This window comes from Diadema antillarum, unplaced genomic scaffold (genome assembly GCF_040938485.1).
Source record: "Diadema antillarum isolate AM-2024a unplaced genomic scaffold, OU_Dant_1.0 seq00001598_RagTag, whole genome shotgun sequence".
NCBI classification, from domain to species: domain Eukaryota; kingdom Metazoa; phylum Echinodermata; class Echinoidea; order Diadematoida; family Diadematidae; genus Diadema; species Diadema antillarum.
The window spans coordinates 311,584-326,005 of record NW_027272314.1 but is presented as its reverse complement, the minus strand read 5'-3'; positions in this window follow the sequence as shown (position 1 = coordinate 326,005).

The following is a 14,422-nucleotide window of genomic DNA, read 5'->3' as shown; positions in this document are numbered from 1 at the left end:
TTTTGGGCAATTTTGTTTGTACACTGTATTTGCATATCAGTTTGATGAAAATTTTAACAACAATGGAATTGCCTTTTTGTGTGTATGTGTTTTTGCATTACTTTGATATAATTGTTCGTACTGATTATAAATCCCAATGGTATAAGAATTAGTTATTTTGGATAGGCGATCCGACTACCAAAAAAACCCACAACAATAACTGGTTCCTTATTTTGTCATTAAGTGGTCGAGAAGTTTAATATGCTCGTGGACGCTGCCTAGTACTTTGCCTACTCTGCCTAGTCTTTGTTTGTTAAATAAGTTCATGTTAGGTATTGTATACGAGCCCATGGCCTTGTGTACCATCCGCAACGATGTTGACTCTGTGTCATCTGTGTTCATGTTCGTTTCCTTGTTTTGTCTGTGTTTCATGTTTCTCTGTACGCATTTCGGTTTCCTTTCTTCTTTTAGGTCTGCATACCCCCACGTAGCTGCTGAGTTAGGACCAGGCGGGAGGCCAGTTATTAATTCCCGAATGTTTTATATTCTAACCCATGGCTGACACAATAAACTTTGCTTTTAATTCTTTGAATAATGATGAATTCTATAACACAGTAAGACTCTCTGAATCTGATCATGCAAATATGATCTCCAGTTTATATGAAGATTACATATCCGATAAATACAATACCTCAGCACAAGAATTTGAATATAGATTTGACTCAAATGATCCAGTCCAGAGTCCATCGTGTGTTTATTTGACCGAAAATCAGTATAAAAATCGGATCACGAATACAGTTGATGAAACATTTTTGTTAGCTCACTTTAACATACGCAGTATCAATAAAAATTTTGATAAGTTGCGCTTACTCTTAGAAAACCCAGATCATAAATCTTGCTCCATCATAGGGCTAACAGAAACATGGTTGAACTCTAATATCAGTCATTTATTTTCTTTACCCGGATTCGAATTTGTATTTAGAAATAGAAATGAGAGAGTTGGTGGAGGAGTTGGTTTGTACATCTCGAAAAAATTTAAATATATTATACATGAGGAGATTAGTGTTATGAGCGATGTTCTCGAATCCCTTTTTATTGAATTGATAAATCCACATGGAAAAAATATTATGATTGGTGTAATTTACAGGCCCCCTCGGTCAAATTTGAATGATTTTTTGACAGTTTTGCAGGATTTAGTACAAAATCCCATGATATCTATTAAAGATACATTTCTGATGGGCGATTTTAATATCGATCTCATGAAATGTAACTCCCAAAACAGTTCAAAAGAATTTATAGAAACATTAATGTCTGCTTCGTTTTTACCATTAATTTCCAAGCCTACCCGTGTCACCAGCCAATCGGCTACCCTCATAGACAACATTTTTTGTAATGTTCTTCCACTTCCTGAGTCTGGTATCGTCCTCTCAGACATCACTGACCATTTTCCTATATTTGCTCAGGTTCCAATTAAACTGAATAAACAAAATAATTATTATAAGCGTCGTAAGATTACTGCAGATAATCTTACAAGTCTCCAAAACAGTTTAAAAGAACTCGATTGGTCTTCTGTATACAACACTACCGATGTCAATTTGTCTTATGATTATTTCATATCTACTCTTACCTCCGAAATCGATAACCATATTCCCCTGCGTAACATAAAAAATAGATATAAGCAAATTCCAAGACTCCCGTGGATAACCCAGTCTATATTACGATCTATAAATAGGAAAAATAATTTGTTTTATAAATATAGATGTAATCCCACTGAAAAAAATAAGAAAAAATATGTTTCATACAAAAACACACTCACCAAATTATTGCGTACGCAGAAGAAACTTTTTTATGTTAATCAGATAAGCAAATATAAAAATGACATTAAAAACACATGGAAAACATTAAAGAATGCTATGAATACACCTAACAATTCATCTAATATTTCTGAAGTTCGGTGGGGCAATGCCTCCAGCAACACTCCCGCTGGCATGGCTGAAATTTTTAATGACTTCTTTTCTTCAATTGGAAAAAATCTTTCTCAAAATATTCCTCTTTCTAGTAAATCTTTTAGTGATTTTTTAGATACACCTAACTCTAAAACTATATTTTTTGACCCAACATATAAAGAAGAAATAATAAAGATTGTTGCCAATTTGAAAGAAGGTAAAAGTCCTGGCCATGACGGAATTGACAACCATTTGATAAAAAACATAATTCCTCAAATAGTGGATCCCTTAGTACATATTATCAACTCATCGCTTGCAACTGGCCATGTGCCAAATAGCATGAAAATTGCGAAAGTAATTCCTATTTATAAGAAAGGGGAGAAGGATGATGTCAATAACTATAGACCCATATCTTTATTATCTTCTATTTCTAAGATTCTTGAAAGAATAGTTTACATCAGGACAGTACGTTTTCTTAAAACCTGCGACATATTTTCAAACTTTCAATTTGGATTCAGGGAAAATCACAGCACAACACACGCACTACTTGCCCTCATCGACAAAGTCACACACGCACTCGACACACTTTCACACACAATAGGTATCTTCTTGGACTTCTCCAAGGCCTTTGACACGATTAACCACGGAATACTTCTCGCCAAACTGTCTCATTATGGAATACGTGGAAAGGCCTTGGAGTGGTTCACGAGTTACCTATCAGAAAGATCCCAATTTGTACATGTCAACGGCTTTGACTCTCAAAGTAAAACAATTGCATGTGGTGTTCCACAAGGGAGTTTATTAGGCCCATTGTTATTCATTATTTATATTAATGATTTTCATAGATCCTCGGAGAAACTATCATTCATATTATTCGCGGATGACTCTAATCTTTTTTTTTCCCACCCTGACCCAAATATCTTAATAAGAACAGTCAATGAAGAATTGATAAAGGTTATACAATGGATATACGCAAACAAATTGTCATTAAATATTCAAAAAACAAAAGTTATGCTTTTTAGTAATTCTTTAGATAGCCTCCCAGGCAATATAACATTTGATACTACTCCCTTAGAAGAAGTTTCTTCTTTTAAATTTCTTGGTGTTTGCGTTGATAACAAGCTTTCATGGAGGAATCATATTGATAACATATGTAAAATTATTTCACGTAACATTGGCGTAATGAATAGATTGAAATATTATCTTCCTTCATCTGCATTATTAACTCTTTATTCTAGTTTGATACTCCCTTATTTAAACTACGGGATTCTTGCTTGGGGTAATACATATCAGATGTTACTTGATAAACTTCTTTTATTGCAAAAGAAAGCGCTTAGAATTGTTTTTAATTTACATACCCGAGAACATACAGATGTCAACGGCTTTGACTCTCAAAGTAAAACAATTGCATGTGGTGTTCCACAAGGGAGTTTATTAGGCCCATTGTTATTCATTATTTATATTAATGATTTTCATAGATCCTCGGAGAAACTATCATTCATATTATTCGCGGATGACTCTAATCTTTTTTTTTCCCACCCTGACCCAAATATCTTAATAAGAACAGTCAATGAAGAATTGATAAAGGTTATACAATGGATATACGCAAACAAATTGTCATTAAATATTCAAAAAACAAAAGTTATGCTTTTTAGTAATTCTTTAGATAGCCTCCCAGGCAATATAACATTTGATACTACTCCCTTAGAAGAAGTTTCTTCTTTTAAATTTCTTGGTGTTTGCGTTGATAACAAGCTTTCATGGAGGAATCATATTGATAACATATGTAAAATTATTTCACGTAACATTGGCGTAATGAATAGATTGAAATATTATCTTCCTTCATCTGCATTATTAACTCTTTATTCTAGTTTGATACTCCCTTATTTAAACTACGGGATTCTTGCTTGGGGTAATACATATCAGATGTTACTTGATAAACTTCTTTTATTGCAAAAGAAAGCGCTTAGAATTGTTTTTAATTTACATACCCGAGAACATACAGATGCCTTGTTTTCTGACCATAAAATATTAAAAGTAAATGACTTGTATGTGTTTCAACTTGGTCAGTTTATGTTTAATTACAATAGTACCTTTTTACCTAAAATATTCCACGATTTATTTCATCGAAACAGTCATGTTCATAACTATCCCACGCGACGATCCGACGAATTCCATCTTCCGTTAATGAGAACCGCACATGCCCAAAATACATTTCTTTATACCGGACCCAGACTTTGGAATAATTTAGATAATAGTTTAAAAGATTCCCCCAGATTTGTCACATTTAAATATAAACTCAGAAAACATTTACTTTCTACTTATAATCTTAGATAATTTAAATTGCTATAATTTATGTTTGAGCTTTCACCTGTCCTGATGTCGCAGCACTTGGCGTGTTCTGTGTGCAGACCTCTCTTCTTTCTTCTCTCCTTTTCCTTTCCCGTCTATTGTTCTTCGTAGACTTGTATATTGTTACCGTCTTCTCTCCTCTCGGTACTGTTTCGCGTCCAACAGTGTATATGCGTGTGGGTAATTGAATGTGTGTACGAATGTATTGTCCTTGTCATATTTCCCCGGTACACGTGGTTCAATGAACAGTGTCCGGGCACTATAGCATTGGTATTCTATATTTTTTTCCCGACCTGTGTATCTCAAAATAACTACATGTATATTGTTATAGAATAGTATATCATTCACTCATTATTTATCTAGCGATCCACGTCCGACAAGCTTTGCTTTTTAGTGGATCACTATTTTCCATGATCGAATTTATTTTCCGCTCGCCCACGTAGTATTTGTACAGTGTTCCTCTTTATTATTGTACATATATGTTGTTCTATAATTTGTCTCGTATATTACATGAATCTTTTGCAAGCGTTTGAACAATATCATTTAATGACATGTATACATTGTACTATGTTTTTGATTTTCGTTGATTGGAAATAAACTATGATTGAATTGATGTGGAACAATCAAATCAAATCAAAGCAAATCAAATTTTATGCAGGTCCTGTCTTTCCTAACTTAATGATAATGATCACAATTTTTTAATCAGAAATAAAAAAAAAAAAGAATAGATAGATGCAAAAAGAACTGAACGTTTTCTCGTATCTCCCTCCCTTGAACGTCCCCGTTATTTGTGTGAAATTCAACAGTGCTGCAACCGACACAAATACAATATAAGAAGTAGAAGATCCTGTTTATTGATCATCCTATCAAAATATCTCTTCTGTAGACATATCAATGAATGTTAGAGCACGAATTTGTCTACATGTAGACATACACACACATACACACATTAAAAATACATCCATTTGAAGTAATTCATTTCCTTTCTCCTTTCTTTTATCCGATCTCTACGGTAGTCATTCCTCCCTCCTATCTTTTTTCCAAAGTGTATCATGTACGAGGGCTGCATGCGAATCAAGCTACACTTAAGCTGTTAATGTAGCCCTTCTGCATGTATTATTCATTGTATCGCTGATTCATTTTGCTGTACATTATAAATGTAATGACGAAAAACTACTTTGTTTAAAAACGACTTACGTTTATGTATATATGGCACCAGCAATGTCATGTAGGCCTACGTGTATAATCAAATCAAATCAAATCAAATCAAATCAAATCAAATCAAATCAAATCAAATCAAATCAAATCAAATCAAATCAAATCAAAACTTGATGTCTACTGCGATAGTCAGATAGTTGATACTCAAACACACTGTCATTCTCGTTGTTGTTGCTGTTGTTGTTTTTCTCGGGCGGGTTGGTACAGTATCTCATTCTCACTTTCTCTTCTCGATCTACATCCAAATCTATGATTCACTACCCTCATATTTTGCGGGAACGAAACAGATCTTACCAATACCCCATCGAACTTGTCGACCTAATGCGATTTTCAAACGAAAATAATAATAATGATGATGATGTGGTGAAGGTACCACTGCAAGGTCTATGCGTGAATATCATCTGTTTAGTGTTAGAAATGCAATTAACTCATTGAAGAAGTTATTGTATCAATCGGTACTCCGTGACCGGTTAAGAGTGTACTCGCGACTTTCAAGTCTGTCTCGCCTTTCCACTTCACTTCATTTCCAGGTCAATGATTTATGTGGTCGCAGCCACATCCCAGAGAGTAAAACCACTTTATTGTGGATAGCCTATTATTCTATAGTTTGCCGGTTTTTAATTTGCAGAGGAATCAGATTGAAAAGATTTGAGTAAATGAGTACCGCGTACAAATATTCCAACATTTTTCATATTATACAATACTATATGGCAGTCTGACATAACATAGCTAATAGTATGTGACATAGTAAATATTAGAGATTTGGTGTCGCCATTGATGGACAAGACTATAATGTCCATTTCGTCTTGCAAGGACAATGATATTCTAAAGAAATATATTTCATTCATTTCATTTATTTGTTCAATCTCCAACAGAACTTGTAAATACATTTTTCCTTCCACATAAAATGATAAGTACATAATATGTCAATATTACAAATACATATATATGTCAATATTACATATATGTAAAGTACATATATATCAATATTCCCCCTCAAAAAGGAACATAGAATACATTTCACAAAATAAGGTGATATTACTCCCCTGACTTATAATTGAGGATAGTGAGTGTTCTTCCGTTAAGCCGAAGTGAAACTACGTTGATTTTTTTTTTTTTAAATCTGCAACATTGTTCTCTACGTGATCTTTACCAATTAACGCTTAACATTATTTTACTGATTGTTTTGATTGCTGCTTTATTATACGCGAGTAATGTTGGGATTATAGTGTTTGTGGAAGCTATAGACCTTAATCAGACATTGGAAGTGCTGGAGAAAAATTTCTGTTTTTGGTGGCATGTGAAAAATGTCGTAATTTCCAGTGATATGTGGTTTGTCTCACTTTAATGCCAATAGAATGGCAGAGAAACCGTTACGAAAGCCGATCACCACATAATGCAGGGCACACAATGAGAAAATCGGATTCTGTTTCGAAAAGCGCATCAAACGTGCATGTAGTTTAGCATGCTTCGACAAAACCGGAAAGTTTCCAGTTCCCAAATATTCTCTCCGTTCTTCCTCCACCCTCCAATTATCATGTGGTCCCCGCACCTGTACACGTTATGGTGATTGGGCCTTTTCTGTTATTTCCCCACTTCTTTGGAATAAACCCCCTTTCTATATTCGTAACGCTGAAAATGTTGATAGGTTTAAGTCATTGTTAAAAACTTATCTGTTTACACAGTCTTAATTCTGCTGTTGTTGTTGTTGCTGTCGCTGTCATGTACATAATGCCGTATTTTACTTTAACGTTATACTTTTTTCCCCCGGATTGATGAGCTTAAAAACATCATTATTAAGCACTATATAAATGTTATTCATTATCATTATCATTATCATTATTTCCATCCAATTTGAATTCAGATTGGAGATTATAATCTTATACTTAGTTTAAGTCAGATTTTTTCTTCTATAGTTAAGTCAAGTTACTCTGCAGTATTGTATTGTATTGAATTGTATTGTATTGTATTGTATTTTATTATATTGTATTATATTGTGTTATGTTGTATTGTAGTGTGTTGTATTGTATTGTGTTATGTTGTATTGTATTGTATTGTATTTATTCAGACACAAAAACAACATGTCTACGGGTGCACATGGAAAAAAATGGCACTAATACCCATGTTTGTGTCCATGAAATACATAATGCACCAATTTGCACAAGTTAAAATTAAAATCGGAATGTCAAATTCCATAATATCTTAAATACAGTAAAGTTGTACATTTACAATACAATCAAAGAAAATGGAATTAAAGGGGTTGTAGAGTATTGGTTGAGGTGAGATTTCAGCTTTTAACTTTTTGCAAGATACTATATTAAAAAACACTTCATAAAATGTCAAAAAGCATACAATTCTGAAAGGAATTCAATTTTCATTTGGTGAAAATCGGCTTTGAAATGGCTGAGATATCCAGAAACAAAGTAAAAAAATAATAATCCTAATAAAAGGTGCGTCCCGTCATTTATTACTTCTAGAGTCATATATTAGAACCGCTTTACTCTGGACATCTTAGTCATTTTGTAACCGATTTTCATCAAAATAACTGAATTCCTTTTCGCGACCGTTCCATAAGAGGTTTCGCATTATCTCAAAATATCATCGTTAAAAACATTGGAAACATTGAGCCCCGTCTAAACCGACACTGTAGACCCTACCTATGTGACAAGACGCGTTCTCTCCCTCTCTCCCCCTCTCTCTCTTTTCCCTCATTCTCATCCCCTCGCACACACACACACACACACACACACACACACACACACACAAACAAACAAACACAAACACATACGCGCTTACATGTTGTACATGCATATCTATTGTGCTTTATTTCTATCCAACAAAAAAAGTAATACAAATGCAACTCAGATTTATCTACTTACAATAACTGAATCCTTTTATAAATTTATTGATATTACGTTGTAGGCAGTATCATGTTTGTTTAAAAGTATATAGAGGACATACAAACTCGATTATGAGAATTAAGGCACAGGTCTAGACACCATTGATGAGTCGTGTGTATATCATACCAGGATTTTATAGTGACAAAATATCAATACATGCAAACGCACAGTTGATCAGGCAATGAAAAAAAAAGAGAGAATCACTTATGATGAAAAGACGCAATACTGTATATCGTAGTAGAAAGAAAGAACACGGTGACATTATAACACAATGGAGGTAAAAGATAAGTAAAATCTAAAGGGTAATTTTGAGTGATTAAAGGGCTCACTTAGTACAGTGATATATCTAATTCGATTCAAATCTAATTCAATTTTTGATAAAAACTTACTAAACTTGCAATAACATTTTTCACTTTATTTGTGACAGAGGATAATGTAAAAAAACAATGTGAATTGAACAAAGTGTTGATACAACAGTATTGAAGTCTTATAGCAACGATACATTGTAATGAATATACTGAAGTTATCAAAGCGAGATACTGAACAATATCATGCAACGTACAAAATGGGGAGAGAGAGAGAGAGAGAGAGAGATTTAGACAGAGGAGAAATATATCAAAGAGAGAGGAATGTGTTGATGTTGTTGTATGCTGTTTAACAGTGTCTCCTCCTCAACTTTACAAGGCGCAAAGAAATATTGTACAAAGTGGTACTAGTAGTATGCATATATAGGGGGGGGGGGTCGGCTGATACACCCACTATGGCTGCGCCCTGTGCCGTAAAATGTCTGCTGCCCTCAACGAACCCGAATCGGTCAATAGTCTCATTGTTTCCTGTGATGAACTCTTGGAGGAATTTCGTTGACCACCGCCAGCGGCCACTTTTAAAGTTGGAGGGGGGGGGGGGGGGGGGGTGGAGGGGGCCCACTTCCGGGTTTCATGAGCTAACAAGCCAAAAAAAAAAAAGAAAAAGAAAAAAAGGTCTTGTTAACAGCGCAAAAAACAAGGCATTACCGCGCTCACACTTCAAGGTTTCTACCTATTTCTTTCTAGTGCCACTTATAATACGCACTTCCATGGGAAAAACAAACAAACAAACAAGGCGGGGGGGGGGGGGGCGAGTCCCCCAACCCCCCCCCCCCCGGTTTCGCCGGCCATGTTTACATCAGTCATATATGAAAAAGAAGACGTGAACTGTTTAGATTCATTAAATCTGTACTAAATTAGGGGGAAAGCCCTTAAAAATGGCCATTTGTGAGAAAAAGAAGAACTTCTAAAAATGCGTTGCCAAAATCAAAACCCACCTATTCACCGAGCATTAATTAGAGACTTGAAAATATTCTGTAACGAGAACAATTATGTACAACAACAAAGTGTTTATATTAAAGGAAATTGTACTTAATAATATATGATACACTCACAAAGAATAGAAAAATAAATTATTTATGATAAAAAGATGCAGCGCCAATCATATATGAGTCATGACTATAGGGACCTACATTAATATTCTTGAGACTTAAATCACCTGTTTATACCTGATTCTCGTATTATTTCCACATTATTTTTTGCTCTGATATGTAATACAGGGTTCTTTTCACCCTGTGAAAAGTTCATTCACAGCTGGGCAAAGATGTTTTAGCATACTACTGTACGAGTAGGTAGTGGGCAAAAACCTATGGCCAGTGGTATGGTTGGGTGTTCGTAATACCGGACACCTAACGTTTTTCTATCAATAGAAACGTGAAAAATCTCACAATTTGCCTGAAATTTTACTCACGTGTGGAGAAAATACTCCGGATTCACAAGCGCGCACTGAAAATGCGATCTGAGGTACGCGCTCTTAGATGGCGGCTTCGAACGCGTGGGGTGTCCTTTTTTCCGCACTCACTTGCCCTGCTCATTTCAACCGACCACCCTGACAATACGTATAAAGGGCATTTAAATGCGTTTTTTCGACAGGCCGCTGTTTTTTTCTAGCCGTCATTTTTTCCCCAATAATATTTGAATATATTTTGAATCCTTCGATATTACTTATGAAGGACTGTTTGATGAATTTGAATTGATTTTCATTCGGAAACTTTTCATCATAATTGAAATAAATTAGATGAGTCGGTTTGTTTTTTTCACATTCATTTCTCGTTTCTGCATCAACTCGTACGGTCGTAGCGGGCGACAAAATGTTTATGTCATGTGTATGTGTAACATGTGTGCACGATCGTACAAGCGGCGGTGACAATTTTGCGGTCAAAATCGTCAAATTTATTACGGAAGGATACTCTACATCTAACAACGAGTCAGCAAAGGTAGGCCTAGTTATATGTAGTTACACGATAAACCTTATTCGATTTTGCTAAATTTCGGTAATTTAGAGGGAATACGAATAACTTAGTTGTTTTCGCCACATTTTACTCGGTAGCGTAGCCCAGTGAAGAATCGAACACCGTTGCGCGTAGTCCCATGCGTACATTTTCTTTCTGTACGCGCAATGCCATTATAATGCGCGGCCGGTCGTTATGGACCCGGTCGGTGGGTTGAACACCTACCATACTCAGTATGTCTTGTGGAAGCGCTGTGTGAGCAGGTGGTGGTTGCGATGTGTCTACTGCCATCTGCGTTCACTTGTAGATATTCCTCCATCGGTCTTTTTCCTTGGTGTGGTGATAAAGTAAGGGACACGAGTTGAGAATGTGCCGCGAATTATCCTTTCGCATTTGTATAGACATAATTTTTGTGATTATAAATATGCACATGGTGATTCTGTATGTTGTACATCTTTCAGATCATGGGTTTTTCACGAGAAATCATTTACAAAAGTTTCACAAATACACATTTCCCAGTGGTTAGATTAATACGCGTGAAATGTCTCGTGTCGTGCACAGAAACGTGCCATTCATGCCATACCCATCGCACAATCGATGCATGCATGTAGTGAACAGAGCGCATTCATGCACATGCACACACTCCACTCTAAGGCAATACATCCACGATCCACCATTGCACCTGAACTTTTAAGGACATATTATGGGCGTACTAGATTCTGAAATGACTAACGTTAGACTAATCAGTAGCTAGCTACACTGGTGCAACTAGAGTGTTGTAGATTTTTCTCAACAGAAAAATCCGTTTGCTATTTTTTTTTTTTTTTTTTGGTCATTGAGTGTTCTCTAACTGATCTGAGAGACGAAAGAACCCTCATCAGGGTGGATTGCACGGAGCACGTGAAACGATTTGGGAAGGATGGCATTTGTATTTCATTCTGCAAAATATCGCCAAATGAATGTGGGGCTTCGGAAGGGTTGTTAATTGTTTGGCGGATGTGTTTTTTAGTCTACTTTGGCCAGAATTTCAAAAAAGATTTGACATTTTTGGAAACCTTTTCTGTGAACAAGCTTGGTAACTCTAACGTTAACTTTATGTTAGTTTAGGGCGTCGGTAGCGCGATGCGCTTTGTCATCCCATTCGAAATTCACGCAAAAGTCGCGAGTTCACAAGTCATCTTTGACCTAGATTTTCTAGGTCTAGGGTAACATCCCCAGTATTCGGTCACTTAAGCTTTTTTGCAATATTTTTCTAACTAGAATAATACATACATACATCATATCTACAGCAATGTATGTGAAATATATCAAATTTCTTTAATCTCAACTTTCATTGTGTTAAATATCTCACAGAATTGCACAAAATCCCGAAATATTTCACCTTGAAAATTCCCCAGTATACGGTCATCGGCTCCAGTATTCGGTCACGCGATGTGCGCGTTCAAAGTCAATGCGTGTTCAAGGCAGCTGAAAAATGCGCGCGCGCGCTACCTTGTTGGCGCAAAATTGCATCGGGGACGTTGCGGCGACCGTTGGTGACCGAATACTGGGGCCTCGGCACTTGCATTCAACCCTTGTACATTGGGACACTGTATTGGCACGTACGGAAATTTTGTTTTTCTTTTGCGTTTTTGAGGATACCATTACACTCTAAGCTTGCGATAAGCGAAAAATCCCGCGAGAGAACGGCGTATTTTTCGATTTTTAGCGCTTTATCGGCGACCCGTACTCTTAAAACTGGGCCTTATCCGCTCGCGCTTTTGGAAAGTAGCGCCGATTCTGCACTTTTGACGGTAAAATTTGGGATTTTGGATGGATTTTTTGAGGGGGCTAAGGGAGTTTCCTGTTGGGAATGAGTGTGGAAGTATGTGAATTAGTGTGATTTGCGTGTGTTGTGACAGTTGAACTTACTGGCTGGTGACTAGTGATAAGTGACCGAATACCGGTGCCTGACCGAATACTGGTGCCCTTACCCTATATGCATCTACAGAACATAAAACTAGTTCAAAACATTTTTTACAATAAGAGAAATCTATCATATTATCTTCGATACTAAATGATATCACGAAAGTCACATTTTGAATGCAAAAGCGCTAGCATTTTCAAATAAACTTACGACTACCAGATGCGTTCAGTGCGTGTTGGGCAATGGGCAAACGTAGGGCGCGTGTTCGGTCAAAAAGTGGACCCACAGTTTTGGCTTAAAATCACCTTTCAGGCATTTTCGCGGGTTTATCCTGGGAACAAATCTCCATAAATTTGGTATCATATGAAAGCTTGTGGTGGTCTCATTCTTCTCGTCCTACGCCGAGTGTAGATATCAAGGAGTATTTCTACCTAAATTCAAATTTAAGCCTAAACATTGCTATAACTCGGCTGTTCCGTCCCACTGTGAAACTGGCCGTACATGTGTAGGAGGATTCAATGGTGCTGAATCCAAAAATAGCATTGGTTTTTCGCTTATTCCCCAGGATGAACCCGCGAAATAGCGATTAAGATACCCTTGTCAGCATAGTAACAGCATCAGCGAACTAAGCGAGGCGGGGCCTACAAGTCTAGACACGTAGTTACACGCCATGACTCGTGGTTACGGCGCGCACTTACGCAAAGCTTCATACAGTCGAGTCGGTTTTGCATGCATAGGTACGATGTTCAGCCTCCGCACAGCTGCCATAGCGCACCGCCGGTACGTAATGTGAGTTCCGGTACATGTGCGCGCCTCCATGTACTGTACTAGTATCGCACATGCACCACTACTGTGTGCGCTTTTACTCCGCCGCGCTGTTAGACCTACGTTTGTGATACGTTTGTATGTACTAAGTATGATGGGTCATCGGTCTCGTAAACCCGTGTGTACAAATTGCGTGCGAGTGCAAGTACAAGTGCGTGCCGCGGGATCGAAGCGGGCCTCGCACAGCTGGCTGGGTAGGTGTGTGCTAGCTGACAAGGATGCGCGCTTAGCCTTAGAAACACGCGCGCTTTGAATGTGATAAACGCAGTGAATAGCACTGCCCACTGGAGTGCGCTTGACAGTGAATTTCATTACGCTCGCGACCCACTTTTTCGCCAAGGTTTTGACAGCGTGAGGATGAAAAATACCCTGTTTTTATTTGCTCATAACTTCACCATTATTCATTATTATGGTGAGAAATTTTGCACATGTATTATGTTAACTATGGACATTATGGATATGTATGTTTTAGTGTGAAATGACTTGTATTTCTCCAGTTGCAAAAATCTACCAGACACCCTAGTAACAGCATCAGCGAACTAAGCGAGGCGGGGCCTACAAGTCTAGACACGTAGTTACACGCCATGACTCGTGGTTACGGCGCGCACTTACGCGAAGCTCCATACAGTCGAGTCGGTTTTGCATGCATAGGTACGATGTTCAGCCTCCGCACAGCTGCCATAGCGCACCGCCGGTACGTAATGTGAGTACCGGTACATGTGCGCGCCTCCATGTACTGTACTAGTATCGCACATGCACCACTACTGTGTGCGCTTTTACTCCGCCGCGCTGTTAGACCTACGTTTGTGATACGTTTGTATGTATGATGGGTCATCGGTCTCGTAAACCCGTGTGTACAAATCGCGTGCGAGTGCAAGTACAAGTGCGTGCCGCGGGATCGAAGTGGGCCTCGCACAGCTGGCTGGGTAGGTGTGTGCTAGCTGACAAGGATGCGCGCTTAGCCTTAGAAACACGCGCG